The sequence below is a fragment of the Sorex fumeus genome, unplaced genomic scaffold, assembly GCF_029834395.1.
Source record: "Sorex fumeus unplaced genomic scaffold, SorFum_2.1 ptg000063l, whole genome shotgun sequence".
Taxonomy (NCBI): Eukaryota; Metazoa; Chordata; class Mammalia; order Eulipotyphla; family Soricidae; genus Sorex; species Sorex fumeus.
The window spans coordinates 71,620,577-71,636,507 of record NW_026606120.1 but is presented as its reverse complement, the minus strand read 5'-3'; positions in this window follow the sequence as shown (position 1 = coordinate 71,636,507).

Below are 15,931 nucleotides of genomic sequence, written 5' to 3'. Positions count from 1 at the left end.
AAGATAGGGCCACGGATTGCCTTGTGTATGGAAGATCCTGGTTCTATCCCTGGCACAGCATATGGTCCCCTGAGCACCACCAGGGGTGGTTCCTGAGTACAATGGGATGTAGCCCAACCCCTCCCTTCTCCTCCCAAAAAATCAACATCTGGAAGGAGCTCAGGAACTCTGTGTACTGAATCAGCCATAATCTCTCATATGACCATCCTTACTCACTAAAAATACATCCAAGGAGAGATTGGACAAGATGGGCATTGCTGGTCTCTGAGAGGAGAGCATTTTCTCTTTAAAAAGCTAACTTGTCTATAAAGAGATGGAAAGGATGACCTTGGCCTCAGGACACCAGGGTCTAGCAAATTGGAATAATCAGTCTGCAGATTCTCTCTGCCTGCCTCCAGAGATTTTTCTCTGTCGTATCTATTCTGGAATTCTGCAGACTTCTTCAAACCACACGGGGAAAACACTCATCTGAAAAGCACTTCCTCTTTTCACTCAGTGTAGCAGAAACCAAGTCTCCACTATAAATATGAACTCCAGAAAGAATCAATCCTAAGGCATGTTATATTCCAGGAGTCTATAGCCTAGTGTCTGGAGGGCTGCCAGCAGGATTAAGCTCTACAGGAAGGGGAGAGTTGGGAGTGGGGTGTAGGGAGAGTCAGGTAGGTTTACAAAAAGATCTAGGTACACAGTGAAAATGGGAAAAAAGTAGGGGAGGGGAAGAAGGGTATGAGAGGGGTTGGAGAGAGTATACAGTGGGTAAGGTGCTTGCTTTGCTTACCACCTGGATTTGAGCATTGGCACCTCACCCCAGGTCTGTCAGGAGGGATCCCTGAGCACAAAGTCAGGAGTAAGCCCTGAGCACTGCCAGTTGTGGCCCCAAAACAAAACAATTTTCAAGTGAATGAGAAAACTAACTGGGTGAAAGAGAGAAGAAATAGAAGAATCATAAGAAAATAAGGACATTCCCATAGTTTGTGGGATTAGAAACAAAATCAAATAGATCTACTTCATTTCCTAAGGTATAATTTCAGAATATAACCGTTCCATCCTTAAGGACATTTAGAATCTTTAGGGAATGACTGTAAATTACTAAATAAAAGTTCTTGTGGAGATTCAAGTCATTATTACCTGCTTCTATACTTTTTAGCATATATACTATCAACACAATGACATATCTTATTGAGGAATATGTGCTATTCTGCATCATGAGACCATTGATGCAGAATTCCCCTTTTCAGACTCAGTATTCCAATCAAAACCTGTTGCATCACATCATTGAGGACATCCACTTAATGACAAGTTGCAAGATGCAAACTGCAGAATATTCACATTCGTTTTATGTTCAGAATGCTTAAAATCTCCTCTAAACAGTCTCTGCTCCCAGCCTATTAAGGTGCCTGTGTTATCTACTCTCCGTTCAATGGTATGGAAAAATTGTCTTGAGACTAAAGAAAAAAAATTGATGGTCACAAGCCGAGTCAGCACTTGTGTTCTTTTCTTACTCTCTTGAATCAGGTGTTATTTACCTCTCCTAATACCTGGGACTCCTGATAAGTCACTCCCTCGGTAGCTTTTTCCAAGACAGTGCTATGGAGTCTTTGGAAAAAGCAGGGATCCTTCATAAACCGTATTGTTATCAGCGCAATTCACACTGCTACCAAATGTGCAAAACTGAAACCACCAAAAGGACTTGGGCAGAGGGGGGTTCCTGAGCTCCATCTAGACATTTTGAAAGTGCTCATGACTTGGTGAAGGAACGGTGAAGAAAAAAGAATGCTCCACTCAACCCCAGGGCTCGTGTCCCTGTGAGAAGATGCTTCAAAGTTGAGGTGCTTTTCGATCTCCCACCAACCCATCTACAGAGCCCTCCCTCCCTGCAGACCTGCCTATTAGAAATTTGTAAGTGCCTTTCTTCCTCTTCCTCTTTTCTCAGGGAGGGATTTCCAGGGTGCAGGCTGGCAGAGGAGAGCAATTGCCCCTGGCAGCTGATAGTTCAGTAACAGGGACCTGCAGCGTTGCCTTTAAATATCAACCACACACACAGACAACACCCTGGCAGCATGAGAGGTTTCCATGGTGACAGAATACAGGCCACGACCTCTGTAAATGTAATCAGAGCACTGGGATTGGTATGTGAGACAGGTTTAATTTCTTCTCTGGTGGAAGCTCTGTGGTCCAGGCCATACACAGATTCTTATATTGACAGACAACCTGTTATCTTCGCCAGGACAGCTCTGCATATGGCAACCCCCTCTGCCCCAGAACTGCTTCCTGCATCATCTGAGATCACTGGGGACTGGCATGGCAGTCAAATCACTTGGCATGCCTGTCCAGGGTCCTCAGCAGATGCAATTCTCCCTTATACGTTGAACAGTTATGGTGTGGTTCAATGCGAGCCAGACTAAAAACTCGGAAGATAGTCTGAGTTTTCCATCTCCACTCTACCACCGACAATATGACCTTGGGCAAGTCATTTAACTTGCAACACTCCCTTCCCCACCCTCAAGCAGATAGTGCCTGGGGAGAGAAGAGTCAGGGTTTCTAGAACCCAAGAAGATGCATCCAGTTCTGCATAGTGAGACAGATTCTATAACCTTCCACTGGAATTCAGCCCCTAGATGGGAGCTTTCCACTCAGCAGTGCTGGACTACAGGTTTGTTAACCCTAAATCCATGGCTGTCAATGGAGAACAGGGGAATGGCCATGTGAGGCCCTCAGGATTTGTTCCATCTCTTCTGATTTAGAAGCAAAACCAGGAGCTGACCCAGAGTAAAAGACAAGAGTGTTATACTAAACTGTCAGAAAATAGATACACATAGGAAAATGTAGCCTGTTCAAAGGAGAAACCCACAGCCTCCTTCCTTGAACCCCACCTAACATGAGCAAAGAACTGACCATTTAGGAACTGGCACCCCATCCTCTAATTCCACTTACTAATTCACATGAAATGTTGACAGACCTCATTACAAGTTCTCTCTGAATCTCTGATTTATTTATTTTTATTTTGTTTATTTATTGATTTTGCTTTTTTGGGTCACATCCAGTGATGCACAGGGGTTACTCCCAGTTGTACACTCAGGAATTACTCCTGGTGGTGCTCGGAGGACCATATGAGATGCTGGGAATCTAACCCGGGTGAGCAGCATGCAAGACAAATGCCCTACCCGCTGTGCTATTGTTCCAGCCCCTATCTCTGATTTATTTTGCTGCTCTTGAAGAAGACAAACAAAACAAAAATAAGATTTAGGTTAAGAAGACTTTCACAGGGCTTTTTTGGCATCTTCTTTTTTTTCCCAAAGTGGGTTGAGGCCAGGGAGAGTACTGGAAGAGCTGGAGCATAGCATAGGTCTTGGATGGCCATCACCTAGCACCTGAGTATGTAGCCCTAAACAATGGACTGCACCCCCAAAGAATTTCCTTTTGGAATCTCAACAAAGGATCTCAGAATTTCAGAGCTAGAGGTGACTTTTGAAATCCTAAAATTCATAAAGGAGAAGCAGTCTAGACCAAAGAAATGATGCAACTGTATTACATTAAATTCACACAGACCTACAAGGGAAATAAGGCCTATACTCTGCTAGCTAAGCACTAATTCACCTTCTGGGTATTTCTGAACCTCAAACTGAAGCAGAGGGGAAGTGGGAGGGAGGAGGATTCAAAAGTGGTTGCTGGATATTTGAGTCAGAAAATGGTGATTTGGCTGAATCTACAGATAATAACATTACCACTTCCTCTGTGAGCTGGTGCCAAAGGAGGGGAGAGGGGAAAGATTCTGGAGGACAAAACAGTGACAGAAGTGTGGTGTTCTATATAATTGTCCCTCTCCCTGGACACCACCATTCCAACCTACCCACCTCTTGAACACTCAGATCACTGAGAGGAGCAGGAATCTGCTTGCTGAAGGCATGGGTGAGTTATTGATTGGTATCCAGTACAAAATCATGAAATCAAAAACTAAAGTAGCTATTTGGAACTCCAAGAGAATATCCTGTCTTCTGGTAATGAAGCTAAAGGCTAAATCATTTCCAATATCCCTTTACACCATTGGATTACACGTGTGATAATGCAAATCTTTTTTTTAATTGAATCACCATGAGATGCCATTACAAAGCTTTCATGTTTTTTTTTTACAAAGCTTTCATGTTTGAGTTTCAGTCATACAATGATCAAACACTCACCCATTGACCATCGCATTTTCCACTACCAATATCCCTAGTATCGCCCCCCTGCCTCTGTGGCAGACAATTTCTCCCATACTCTCTCTCTACTTTTAGGCATTATGGTTTGCAATACAGATACTGAGAGGCTATCACATTTGGTCCTTTATCCTTTCAGAACACATCTCCCACCCCAAACTACCCCTCCAATCATTATTGACTTAGTGATCCCTTCTATATTGCTGCTGCCTTCTCCTCCAGCTCATGAGGCAGGCTACCAACCATGGAGCAATATTTCTGGCCCTGTCTTTACTGTCCTTGGGTGTCAGTCTCATATTATGTTATTTTATATCCACAAATGAGTGCAGTCATTCTATCTGTCCCTCTCTTTCTTACTCATTTCACTTAGCATGATACTCTCCATGACCATCTTCTTAAAAGTAAATTTCATGACTTCATCTTTCCTAACAGCTGTATAGTATTTCATTGTGTAGATGTACCAAAGTTTCTTTAACCAGTGGTATGTTCTTGGGCACTCGGATTGTTTCCAGATTCTGGCTATTTTTGTGAACAGTGCTGCAATGAACATACATGTGCAGATGTTATTTCTACTATGCTTTTTTTTTTTGCACCCTCGGGATGTATTACCAGAAATGGTATTGTAGGGTCATATGGAAATTCAATTTCTAGTTTTTTAAGGAATGCCCATATTGTTTTCCAAAAAGGCATTCCCACCAACAATAAAAGAGTCCCTTTCTCCCCACATCAGCGCCAGCGCTGGTTGTTCTTGTTCTTTTGGTGACTCACACCAAAAGACTCACACCAGTCTCTGTGGTGTGAGATGATATCTCATTGTTGTTTTGATTTGCATCTTCCTGATGATTAGCAATTTTTTCATGTGCCTTTTGGCCATTTGTATTTCTTTTTTGAGGAAGCTTCTGTTCATTTCTTCTACCCATTTTTTGATGGGGTTGGAGGTTTCATTCTTGTACAATTTTACTAGTGTCTTGTATACCCTGGATATTAACCCCTTATATGATGTATATTGGGTAAATATTCTTTCCCATTCTGTGGGCTTTCTCTGTATTTTGGTCACTGTTTCCTTTGAGGTGCAGAAGCTTCTTAGTTTAATGTAGTCCCATTTGTTTATGTTTGCTACCACTTGCTTGGTCAGTGGTGTTTCATCATTAAAAATGCTTTTAGCTTCAATGCCATGGAAGATTCTGCCTACATTTTCTTCCATGTACCTTATGGATTGAGGTCTGATATTGAGGTCTTAAATTCACTTTGATCTGACTTTTGTGCCTGGCGTTAGACAGAATTCAGAGTTCATTTTTTGTAAGTAGCTGTCCATGTTTTCCAGCACCACTTGTTGATGTTATGCACATCTTGTATGTAATTAATTTCCATTGCCCTAAGCTTACCATTATCAGTGGGGTCAAAATCATGGTTATCTTCAACTCTCAGGGCTACCTTGGATCTTGGACCAGGATTGACATATTCAACAAAGCTCCTTCTAGAATTTTAAGAAAGAGAAAGAGGAACCTATTGTTTTATTCCTGAGTACAAATTATTAATATTCCAGCTAATGGAATAACTTGAGGTAGATTGGTCTAGTTATTTGGAGTTAAGTTTAAATGTTAGTCCCCAAGAGACCCATCAGTTACACAAGAAAATTAAATACAACAAAACCTTTTTATTTCTCAGAAATTGTGTTTATATTAATCTCGAAAAGGCCTTGAAGCTAGAGAGATAGTAAAATGGGGAAGGCACTTGTCTTGCATGCAGCCAGTTTTATCCCCAAAACTGCCAAGGGTGATTCCTGAGCACTAATTCAAGAGTAAGCCTTGAGCACCTCCAGGTGTGGCCAAGCCTATTCTCCCCACCCCAGCCACCCCCCCAAAAAAATGGCCTTGAGTATTCCTTTAGTCATAAAGAAAACAAGGAATATATTTCATTTCATTTTTCATTTCTTCATCCTGTTATTCGTCTATTGCCTCGAGCAGGCCCCAGTAACGTCTCTTTCATCCTAGCCCTGAGATTATATTCAAGGCTCTTTAGGAGAATGAAACCCATCATTGTTACTGGTATGGCATATTTAGTACGCCACGGGGAGTTTGCCAGACTCTGCCCTGTGGGCAGGCTACATTCGATAGCCTGCAAGTTTGTTCAAAGTAGGAATGAGATAATAAGATGTCATAAAAAAAAAGATGTCCTGATAAGATGTAGCGTGGCCGCGAATGCGGTTCCGGGAGCTGGATTTTATAGTCTCTGAGTCTTGGCCGTTGATGGGATTACACGGTGCCAGGGGGCCAGGTGGTGGGTGTGACCCCCACCTACTGGAATTTGGAGGATCTGGGTGGAGGATGCTCGACTCCAATCCGAGTAGGCTTGGAGATCTTGGCCCCGGAACCCGCGTGGATTTGTCCCTCTGCCAGTACCTTCATGTGTGTGGAGAGTGGTCTCAGCATGGTGGTGGCTGGTCCTGGAGGTCTTCGGCTGCCGGAGCCCTGGTCGGGGTGGGGAGGAAAGCTCAACCTGCTTCCCTCCAAGGAATATATACATGGGTTTATTGCCTGCCTTCTTTCAATCAACATTTATCTATTTATTTACAGGGTCCACATCTAGCAGTGCTTAGGGTACTATGCAGGGTAAAGGATCAAATTCAGGTCTTAAATAGGATACCCCATGAACTACATCCTCATTCTTCAATTTATTAAGCCCCCCATATATTCAAAGCAGGAAGACACATGTAGACAATATTATTGCCCTCAAAAGACATAAAACCTGGGGTACTGGAGATATAGTACAGGGGTTAAGGCACTTGCCTTACATATAGCTAACTTTCTACCACATATAATCCCCTGGTACTGCCAGGAATAAGCCCTGAACACTTCTAGGTGCTCAAACCAATGCTGCTCCCCACCCCCCACTCTGGAAAAAGCAAAACAAATTGGACTCAAACATATGACTCACAAATGCTGTATTATTAATATCATCCTTCTATACATGACAACAGCTATTCTTTAGAGACCAACACTTGCCTATTTAATGTCTCCATATTAACACAGTATCAAAGACATTTAGTGTCAGACCAGAGGCTCCCCAAATCAATGTTCAATTAATGTTTTATATGTACTTCACGATGCAGGCTACAGTTCATTGTATAGGGAGTCAGGGTGGGCTTTGGCCCTCATGGTGTGGTTTGAAGAATAACAAAAGGCCTTCATCTGCCCCCAAATCTCTCCTCAACTCTGGTGTGCCACACACTTTAAATTCTTACCATGAGGGCTTTGCCTTTAAGTAAGTTTAATGAAAAAAGAAAGTGTAACTGAAAAGGAACATACTCCATCAATTTCATTTCAGCAGACAAGAACTGAATTACTGCTGTGTGCCAGGAACTGTGTTAGGTAGTAAGAATTCATAAATAAGATGCGAATTACCTGGCAAGTCTAACATCTCACTACATGTGCACTTTTTATCCTATTAGTGCACAAGGGTTATCAGATTAGTAACTGCCCTGAGGGGGCTAATATAGGACACAGGCAAGTAAATTTTGATAGAACATGAAAGCAGAAAATGTCTGGGACAGTGAGTACTATGTAGAAGAATTCAGGCCTGGGTGAATATTCAGATTAATTTGAGGGACCAGGTGGGATGGAGAACAAAAGGGATATGAAGGCAAGCAATGTTTGATTCCAATAATCCCATCCCCCAGGAATTCTGAATGTTGTCCTCCGGAATATTTTTAACTTTGGTCAACCTTCCTAAATTCCTGGCTCAAATGTGTGTTTCCTCTAAGGCTTTTCTTTGTGTGAATAAAAGTTTTAGAGTGGGGGTCTCCCAAGTATTTGCCAGGTCAGATGATTTTAGTTAATTTAAATTTTTTTTTTTTTTAGTTTTGGGCTGCATCTGGTAGTACTCAGTGCTCAAATATTATTCCTGGCTCTGTGCTCAGGGATCACTCCCTGAGGTATTAAAGGGACCATATGTGGTGTCAGGCATCAATGTAAAACAAGCTCCTTAACCATTGTACTAGCTCCATGGTCACTGGATGGGAATACTTTAATAATCTATTCTGAAGGCCCCTATATTGGTAGCCACCGTCTTTCAAATGTGATATTCTAAATCCTTCTTTTTGTGTCTTTCTGGCATTTCCCGGGGCTGAGATCTCCAAGCCTACTCAGATCAGGATCGGGGCTGAGCATCCTCCACCCAGATCCTCCAAATTCCAGTAGGCGGGGGTCACACCCACCAACTGGCCCCCTGGCGCCGTGTAATCCCATCAACGGCCAAGACTCAGAGACTATAAAACCCAGTTCCCGGAAGGGCGCGACATCTTATCATCTCATTTCTACTTTGGACAAACTGGCAGGCTACCGAATGTAACCTGCCCACACGGCAGAGTCTGGCAAACTCCCCGTGGCGTACCCAATATGCCAAATACCAGTAACAATGAAGGGTCTCATTCTCCTAACTCTGAAAGATCCTTGAATATGGCACTTTTTAAAAAAATCTCAGGGCTAGGACGAAGGAGACGTTACTGGGGCCTGCTCGAGGCAATCAATGAATAACAGGATGGTTGTGATTGTGATAGGCATTTCCAGGATTGTTTCACAGATTTGTCCGTCATTGGTTCTTTTTTGTTCTCTCAGCTCATTTTGAAAATGCCAATTTATCCTGTCTAAGATGTGACACTATTTACCCTTTATTTGACACACTTCAGTAACCCCCCAGAGGCTACATTAGGCTTAGGAATAATCACATAGGGCTAGAGAGAAGAACAACAGGTAAGACTTTTGCCTTGCATGTATTCAACACTAGTTTGTTCCCTAGCACTCCATATTGACCCCTGAGTGATCCCCAAGTGATCCCTAAGAAAAGAGCCAAAAGTAAACCTTGAACACAGCCAGGTGTGACTCCAAAACCAAAAAGAAAAATAATTTAAAAAGAATAACCACAAAAAAAAAAAGAATAACCACATACTGATTTCTACTTGAACTTTGTCACTGAATCTAATCTGTCTGCTCAGTCCAACTGTATATGGTTTTTCTGTCTTTCAATTGTCTCATTATAACACAGAAATTGGTTGCATTTCTATATACAAATAATGAGTCAGAGGAGAAAGAGATCAAAGAGGATATTCCATTTAAAGTAGTTTCCAAAAACATTAAGTACTTAGGAATCAACTTTAAAAAAGACATGGAAGACCTATACCATAAAAACTTCACAACACTTAAAAAAGAAATTGAAGAAGATCTTAGAAAGTGGAAAATATATCGTGCTCTTGGATTGGAAGAATCAATATTGTTAAAATAATCCTTGTACCTAAACTACTATATAAATACAATGCAACCCCTATCCAAATTCAGACAACATTCTTCAAGGATTTAGAACAGTGAATTATAAAGTTTGTGTGGAATCATAAAATACTCTAAATAGCCAAAACCATACTGAAAAATAAAAAACTGGGGAGCATCTTGAAACTATATTATGAAATCATAGTGATCAAAACAGCATGGTATCAGAATAAGGACAAAACTCTCCAACCAATGGATCAGAATAGACCACACAAGGACAAATTTATATACATAATCAGCTAAATTTTTGACAAAGAAGTTGAGAGTATTAAATGAAATAAAGACAGTGTCTTCAACAATTGGTGCTTAGAAAATTGGATAGCCATGTATAAAAAATTTGATTTGGGTCCAAACCTCACACCTTACACAAAATCCAATTCAAAGTAGATCAAAGACCTTGAGATCAGACTGGAATTTATAAAATACATTGAGGAAAATATAGGTGGAACATTCATGACCTGGACCTCAAAAGTGTCTGTGATGATACAATGTTATTGGCAAAGGCTACAAAATCAAAAATAAACAAATGTGACTACATCAAATTAAAGACTTTCTACATGGCAAAAGAAACATGGGCTTAAACTACAACTAACTGAATGGGAGAAAACAATTGCTCTCAACAGATCAGATAAAGAGTTAATGCCCACAATACATAAAGAATTCACAAAGATCAAAAATATAAAAACCTCATTTAAAATGGGGAGAGGAAATTAACAGGGACTTCTCTGAGAAAGATCAATAGATAGCTAACAGAGACATGAAAAATTGCTCAGGCCAGAGCAATAATAGTACAACAGGTAGGGCATTTGCCTTGCCTGCGGCCGATCCAGATTTAATCTCCAGCATCCCATATGGTTCCCCAAGCACCACCAGCAGTAATTCCTGAGTGCAGACCCAAGAGTAACCCTGAGTATCACTAGGTGTGACCCAGAACGTCAAAAAAAGAGAAAAGAATAAAGAAAAAATTTCTTATCATCACTTATTATTTGGGGAATACAAATCAAGAAAGCAATGAAGTATCATCTTTATGAGAATGGCACACTTCAAAAATACTGGGAACAATCTGTATTCGTAGGGATGTGTTAAAAAGGTACTCTCACCCACTGCTGGTGGGAATATTGTCTGTTCCCACCCCTGTAAAAAGCAGAATGGAGAGTTCTCAGTAAACTAAGAAATGACCTGCCATATGATCCAATAATTGCATGTTAGGGTATCTACCCCCAGCACAGAAAAATATTTATTTGAAAGAATATATATACACTATTTTCACCGAAGCACTTAGAACAATAGCTAAGATTTGGAAGCAACCCAGATGCCCAACAATAGATAAATGAATCATGAAGATGTGAGATATATATATATTTATATATGTTGGAATATATATCATGGAATATATATCATGGAATACTACACAGCAGTAAGGAAGGATGGAATTATGCAACTCACTGCAATGTGAATGAAAGATATATTAAGTGAAGTAAGCCCAAAGAGAAAGGATAAACACAGAATGATATCACTTTTAGTGGTATTTTGAATAAATGGATAAGAGACTGCAATGGTTTGATGTGGAATGTGGAAGGTGGAAATGCCTAGAGCCTAGATCACCCCTGGACCCAGAGTATAGTGAGGAAAAGGAAAGAAATCATGTGGGGGTAGGGAAAGAGAAGAGAGAGATGAGAAGCAATGGAGGTCAGAGGTAAAGGGGATTCAGGTACATCAGTGGTATAAAGGAATGATATAGCTAAATATCCAAATCACAGTCAACAACATTGAAATAATGAGATCCAAACTTTAGCAACCAAACTTAAAAGGTGCAAGATGCAGACTGGAGGAGGGGGAGGGAAACTGAGAACATTGGTGGAGGGAAGTTGACATTAATGGTTGAGTTGGTGTTGGAACGCTGTTTATCTAAAACTCAGCTGTGAATAACTTTGTAAATCATGATGCTTTAATAAAATAAGATTTTAAAGCACTGTATCACTGTATCACTGTCATCCTGTTGTTCGTCCATTTACTCCAGTGGGCACCAGTAACGTCTCTATTCCTCCCAGCCTGAGATTTTAGCTGCCTGTCCTTACTCATCTTTCCCAACAATTGGAGGCTCTTTCAAGGTCAGGAGAATGAGACCTGTTATCGTTACTGCTTTTGGCATATTAAATATGCCACGGGGAGCTTGCCAGGCTCTGCCCATGTGGGCAGGATACTCTTGGTAGCTTGCCGGGCTCTCCGAGAGGCATATATAGATAGATATATCTGTATCTATAGGCATAGATATAGATGTAGATTTCTCTCTATGATTTTGTTGCCTACCGTCTGAACCCCATCAAATATGGTGTGGTAATTATGGAAAATGGGTAGGAAGTGTCTTATGATGTGTTGTGCAGCCACAGAGTAGCCACGTGGTCCAGGAAGCGACCTGGAGTGTGGTGGCGGTTGGGTAGTGGAAGTCAGCTGCCCGGGCTGGGTCCCTTGGGGCGTGGAGGGCTCTCACCCGCCCCACTCTGGGGCGCCCCAAGTGAAAACAGCCTGGCCCAGAGTCCGCGCAGAGTCTGCTTTTCCCCCTGACTCCTTCGTAGTCTACTAGTGGGAGACCCTTGACTCTGATACTTTGCCTTCTCCTGTCCCAGAACCCGGCAAGTCCTCATCATGCATGAGTGCATCTCCATCCATGTTGGCCAAGCTGGTGTCCAGATTGGCAGTGCCTGCTGGGAGCTCTACTGTCTGGAACACGGCATCCAGACAAATGCCCAGGGACAAGATCATTGGGGGAGGAGACAACTCCTTCAACACCTTCTTCAGTGAAATGGGCTCTGGAAAGCATGTGCCCAGGACAGTGTTTATAGACTTGGAACCCACAGTCATTGATGAAATTCGCACTGGCACCTACAGCCAGCTCTTCCACCCTGAGCAGCTAGCTCATCATATTAAAAAAAAAAAAAAACCACCAAAAAAATCCCAAAACCCACTGGCTACAGAAAATGACCCTAACCTGAAATCTAAACCCTGGCCATCAGCCTTGCAAAAGTGCCAGTGGTAACCAGAATTTTAGGTGGAGGTGACTCAGTTTAACCCCCTAAACACTTTTCTGAGTAAGGAATATTGTAAGCAAATGCAAAGAACACTCTTCAAAGCCAGGAGAGCAGTTCATCTGACTTTCTCTTTGGAAGACTCTGACTGGGGCAGTCAAAAAATGGAATCGACTACCATGCCCTTTATCTCTTGGGAAGTTATCTTTAGGACAGATAACTTAAAGGCTTTCAAGATCTGGGTGGAAATTTCTCTCACATGCTCAGTTTTTCAATAGAAAGTTATAAGGGAAGGAAGGAAGCTTTTGGGGGTGAAACCGGAAGAGAAACATCACCTAGCTTGGCTTATCCACAAATTTTTTTCATACTATGGAGTTTGAAGTACCAGGACACTTTAGTTTTTTAAGTAATCCATTGCTCACCCACTGGCTAGGAATTACTATTGTCATCCTCAAAGGATGGAAAAGCTAAAGGGACTTGGGGTCTAGTAATTTGGATGTCAGCTGTTAGTCATACATGCTATATGACAAGTCCCAAGCCCTCCCCCCACCTACACCCCCTTAGCACTGAACTGCCTTCCCTTGGTGTTTCCATGGCTGGTAACAGTAGAGTTTATAGTCTAGAACTAGAAGTGTATGTCTTGTGAATGTCTTCCAGTGTGAAAGTTAACCTTCTGAACTTTCATTCATCACAAATGACGACACGATGTTCCCTCAGGAAAACGGTTTTCTTAAATTCCAAGATTTTAAACTAATTAATTAATTATATAGTGTAGCTGTATCAAAATGAAAAGTATGTATGTCACTGTTCTCCCATTGTTCATCGATTTGCTCGAGCGGACCCAGTAACGTCTCCATTGGAGACTTTGTTGTTATTGTGCTTGGCATATCGAATACATCACGGGTAGCTTGCCAGGCTCTGCCGTGCGGGCGAGATACTCTCGGTAGCTTGCCGGGCTCTCCGAGAGGGGCGGAGGAATTGAACTCGGGTTGGCCATGTTGGCTGCGTGCAAGGCAAACGCCCTGCCGCTGTGCTATCGCTCCAGCCCACCAAAATGAAAAAACAATTTAAAAATAAAAATTTACTACTGATGACCAAAAAAAAAATGTTTCATTGTATTTCCTAATACCTGTCTTCTTGAAGAATCAACTCTCATTAATCAAGACTCTTTTGATTATAAAAGACAGAAAACCAAATCAAAGAGCCTTAGGCAAAAAGGAAATTGTCACCAATTGATTTGAATAATATTCTAAGGAAGGACTGAATGACTGAAAAAGAAAGGGTAGGAATAGACCTAGACCTTAAATGAAAACAATCTCTGAGTGCCTGGATTCCATTATTTCTTAGGCTGTAAGGCAGGTTTTCTCTTAATGGTCCAAGTGAGGTTATTTGTGACCTGGGAGACAGTGTCAGGTAAGAATACTGCAGTTCCACCACTCCTGGGAATATATCCCAGAGAGGCAAAAATGTATAGTCGAAGTGACATCTGCACTTGTTTGTTCATTGCAGCACTCTTTACAATAGCCAGAAACTGGAAGAAACCTGAATGCCCAAGAACAGATGACTGGTTAAAGAAACTTTGGTACATCTACACAATGGAGTACTATGTAGCTCTTAGAAAAGATGAAGTCATGAAATTTACATACAAGTGGTACAATATGGAAAGTATCATGCTAAGCGAAATGAGTCAGAAAGAGAGGGATAGACATAGAAAGATTGCATTCATCTGGGGGATATAAAGTAACAAAGTATGAGATTAATACCCAAGAATAGCTGAGATCAGCACCAGGAGGATTACTCCATTAACTTAGAGGCCAGCCGGGTATCCTAGAGGAAAGGGCTGTTCAGATAGAGAAGGGAGCACCAAATAAAGGATGTTTGGAGGATCCTCCCAGGAGGGGAGATGCATGTCGAAAGTAGACTATGGACTGAACATGTTTGCCACTCAATGCCTCTTTTGCAGACCACAACACCCCAAAGGAGAGAGAGAACACAGGGGATTGCCCTGCCACAGAGACGGGGGGATGGGGGGATGGGGGTGGGAGGGATATTATCCATGGTGGTGGAAAATGGGCACTGGTGGAGGGATGGGTATCTGATCATTGTATAATTGAAACCAAAGCACAAAAAATTGTAAAGCTACAACTTTAAAAAAAATAAAATAAAATAAAGGGAAAAAAAAAAAAGAATACTGCAGTTCCTACAGAAACCAAAGGGCCAAAAAATGGAAAAGAGAGAGAATTTGTAGGTCCACAATTGTTACTAGAATTAGGTAAGTTTGGCTCAAGAGATAGTACAGCAGTAAGGTCTTACTGCTTGTCAAACTAAGTTTGAGCCCCAGCGCCCTGTATGGTCCCCCAAGCCCCACCAGGAGTGATCCCTGAGTGCAGAGCCAGGAGTAAGCCCTGAGAACCACCAGTAATGGCAAAAAAATTAAATAAATAAACAAAAGAAGAAGGTAGGGTTGCTGACCAATCTAAGGATCACCACCACACCACCCCCATTCTTCTGATGTGCTTGAATGTGATTGAATCACCGTTAAAAAGACTTAAATTTACAGGTGACTTGTGAGAGAGCCCTTGAATATTCAGGGATGTGGTCAGAAAGGAGGTTTAAAATTTATTCACTGGAGCCTTGGTTCCTACCTGACTTGAACTCTGCTATAATTAATATTAGATGTTATATTTTTTATTGTGAAAAGTTCAGGGTGACTTCAGACTCCAGAGAGATGATAATTTGTCCCCTTCAACACCCACCCCACTCTACCTCATCTTCTCTAGTTTAGTATATGGTGTTGCAGAAAATCCAATTGTCCAATTTGAAACCTAGAGGTGATTTTTCTTGTGACTTTCTCACTGTGCCCTTTCTATCTGCCAAATATATTTCCATGTTTCTATTTCTCTCCAGGCCCTCCAAACAATCTAGGCCCAAGTCACCACCATATCTTACTTGCAGTCCCCTAGTCTTACACCTTACTTTATAATTGAATTGAATTTATTTTGGTTTTAGGCCATGCCTGATGGTGACTCAGGGCTTACTCCTCACTCTGTGTTCAGGGATCACTCTTGGTGGTATATGGGGCATGTGTGGTACTGGGGATCAAAGCGAGAAGAGGCCCATGCAAGGCAAGAGCATTACCCACTATACCCTCCAACCACTTCATTTCCTATCTTATTTCTTTCATGTTTTTAAAATTTTTTTATCTGGGTTCGATTCCTCCACCCCTCTCAGAAAGCCTGGCAAGCTACCGAGAGTATCTCGCACACACGGCAAAGCCTGGCAAGTTACCTCTGATGTATTCGTTATGCCAAAACACAGTAACAACAAGTCTCACAATGGAGACATTACTGGGCCCGCTGGAGCAAATCGATGAACAACGGGAGGACAG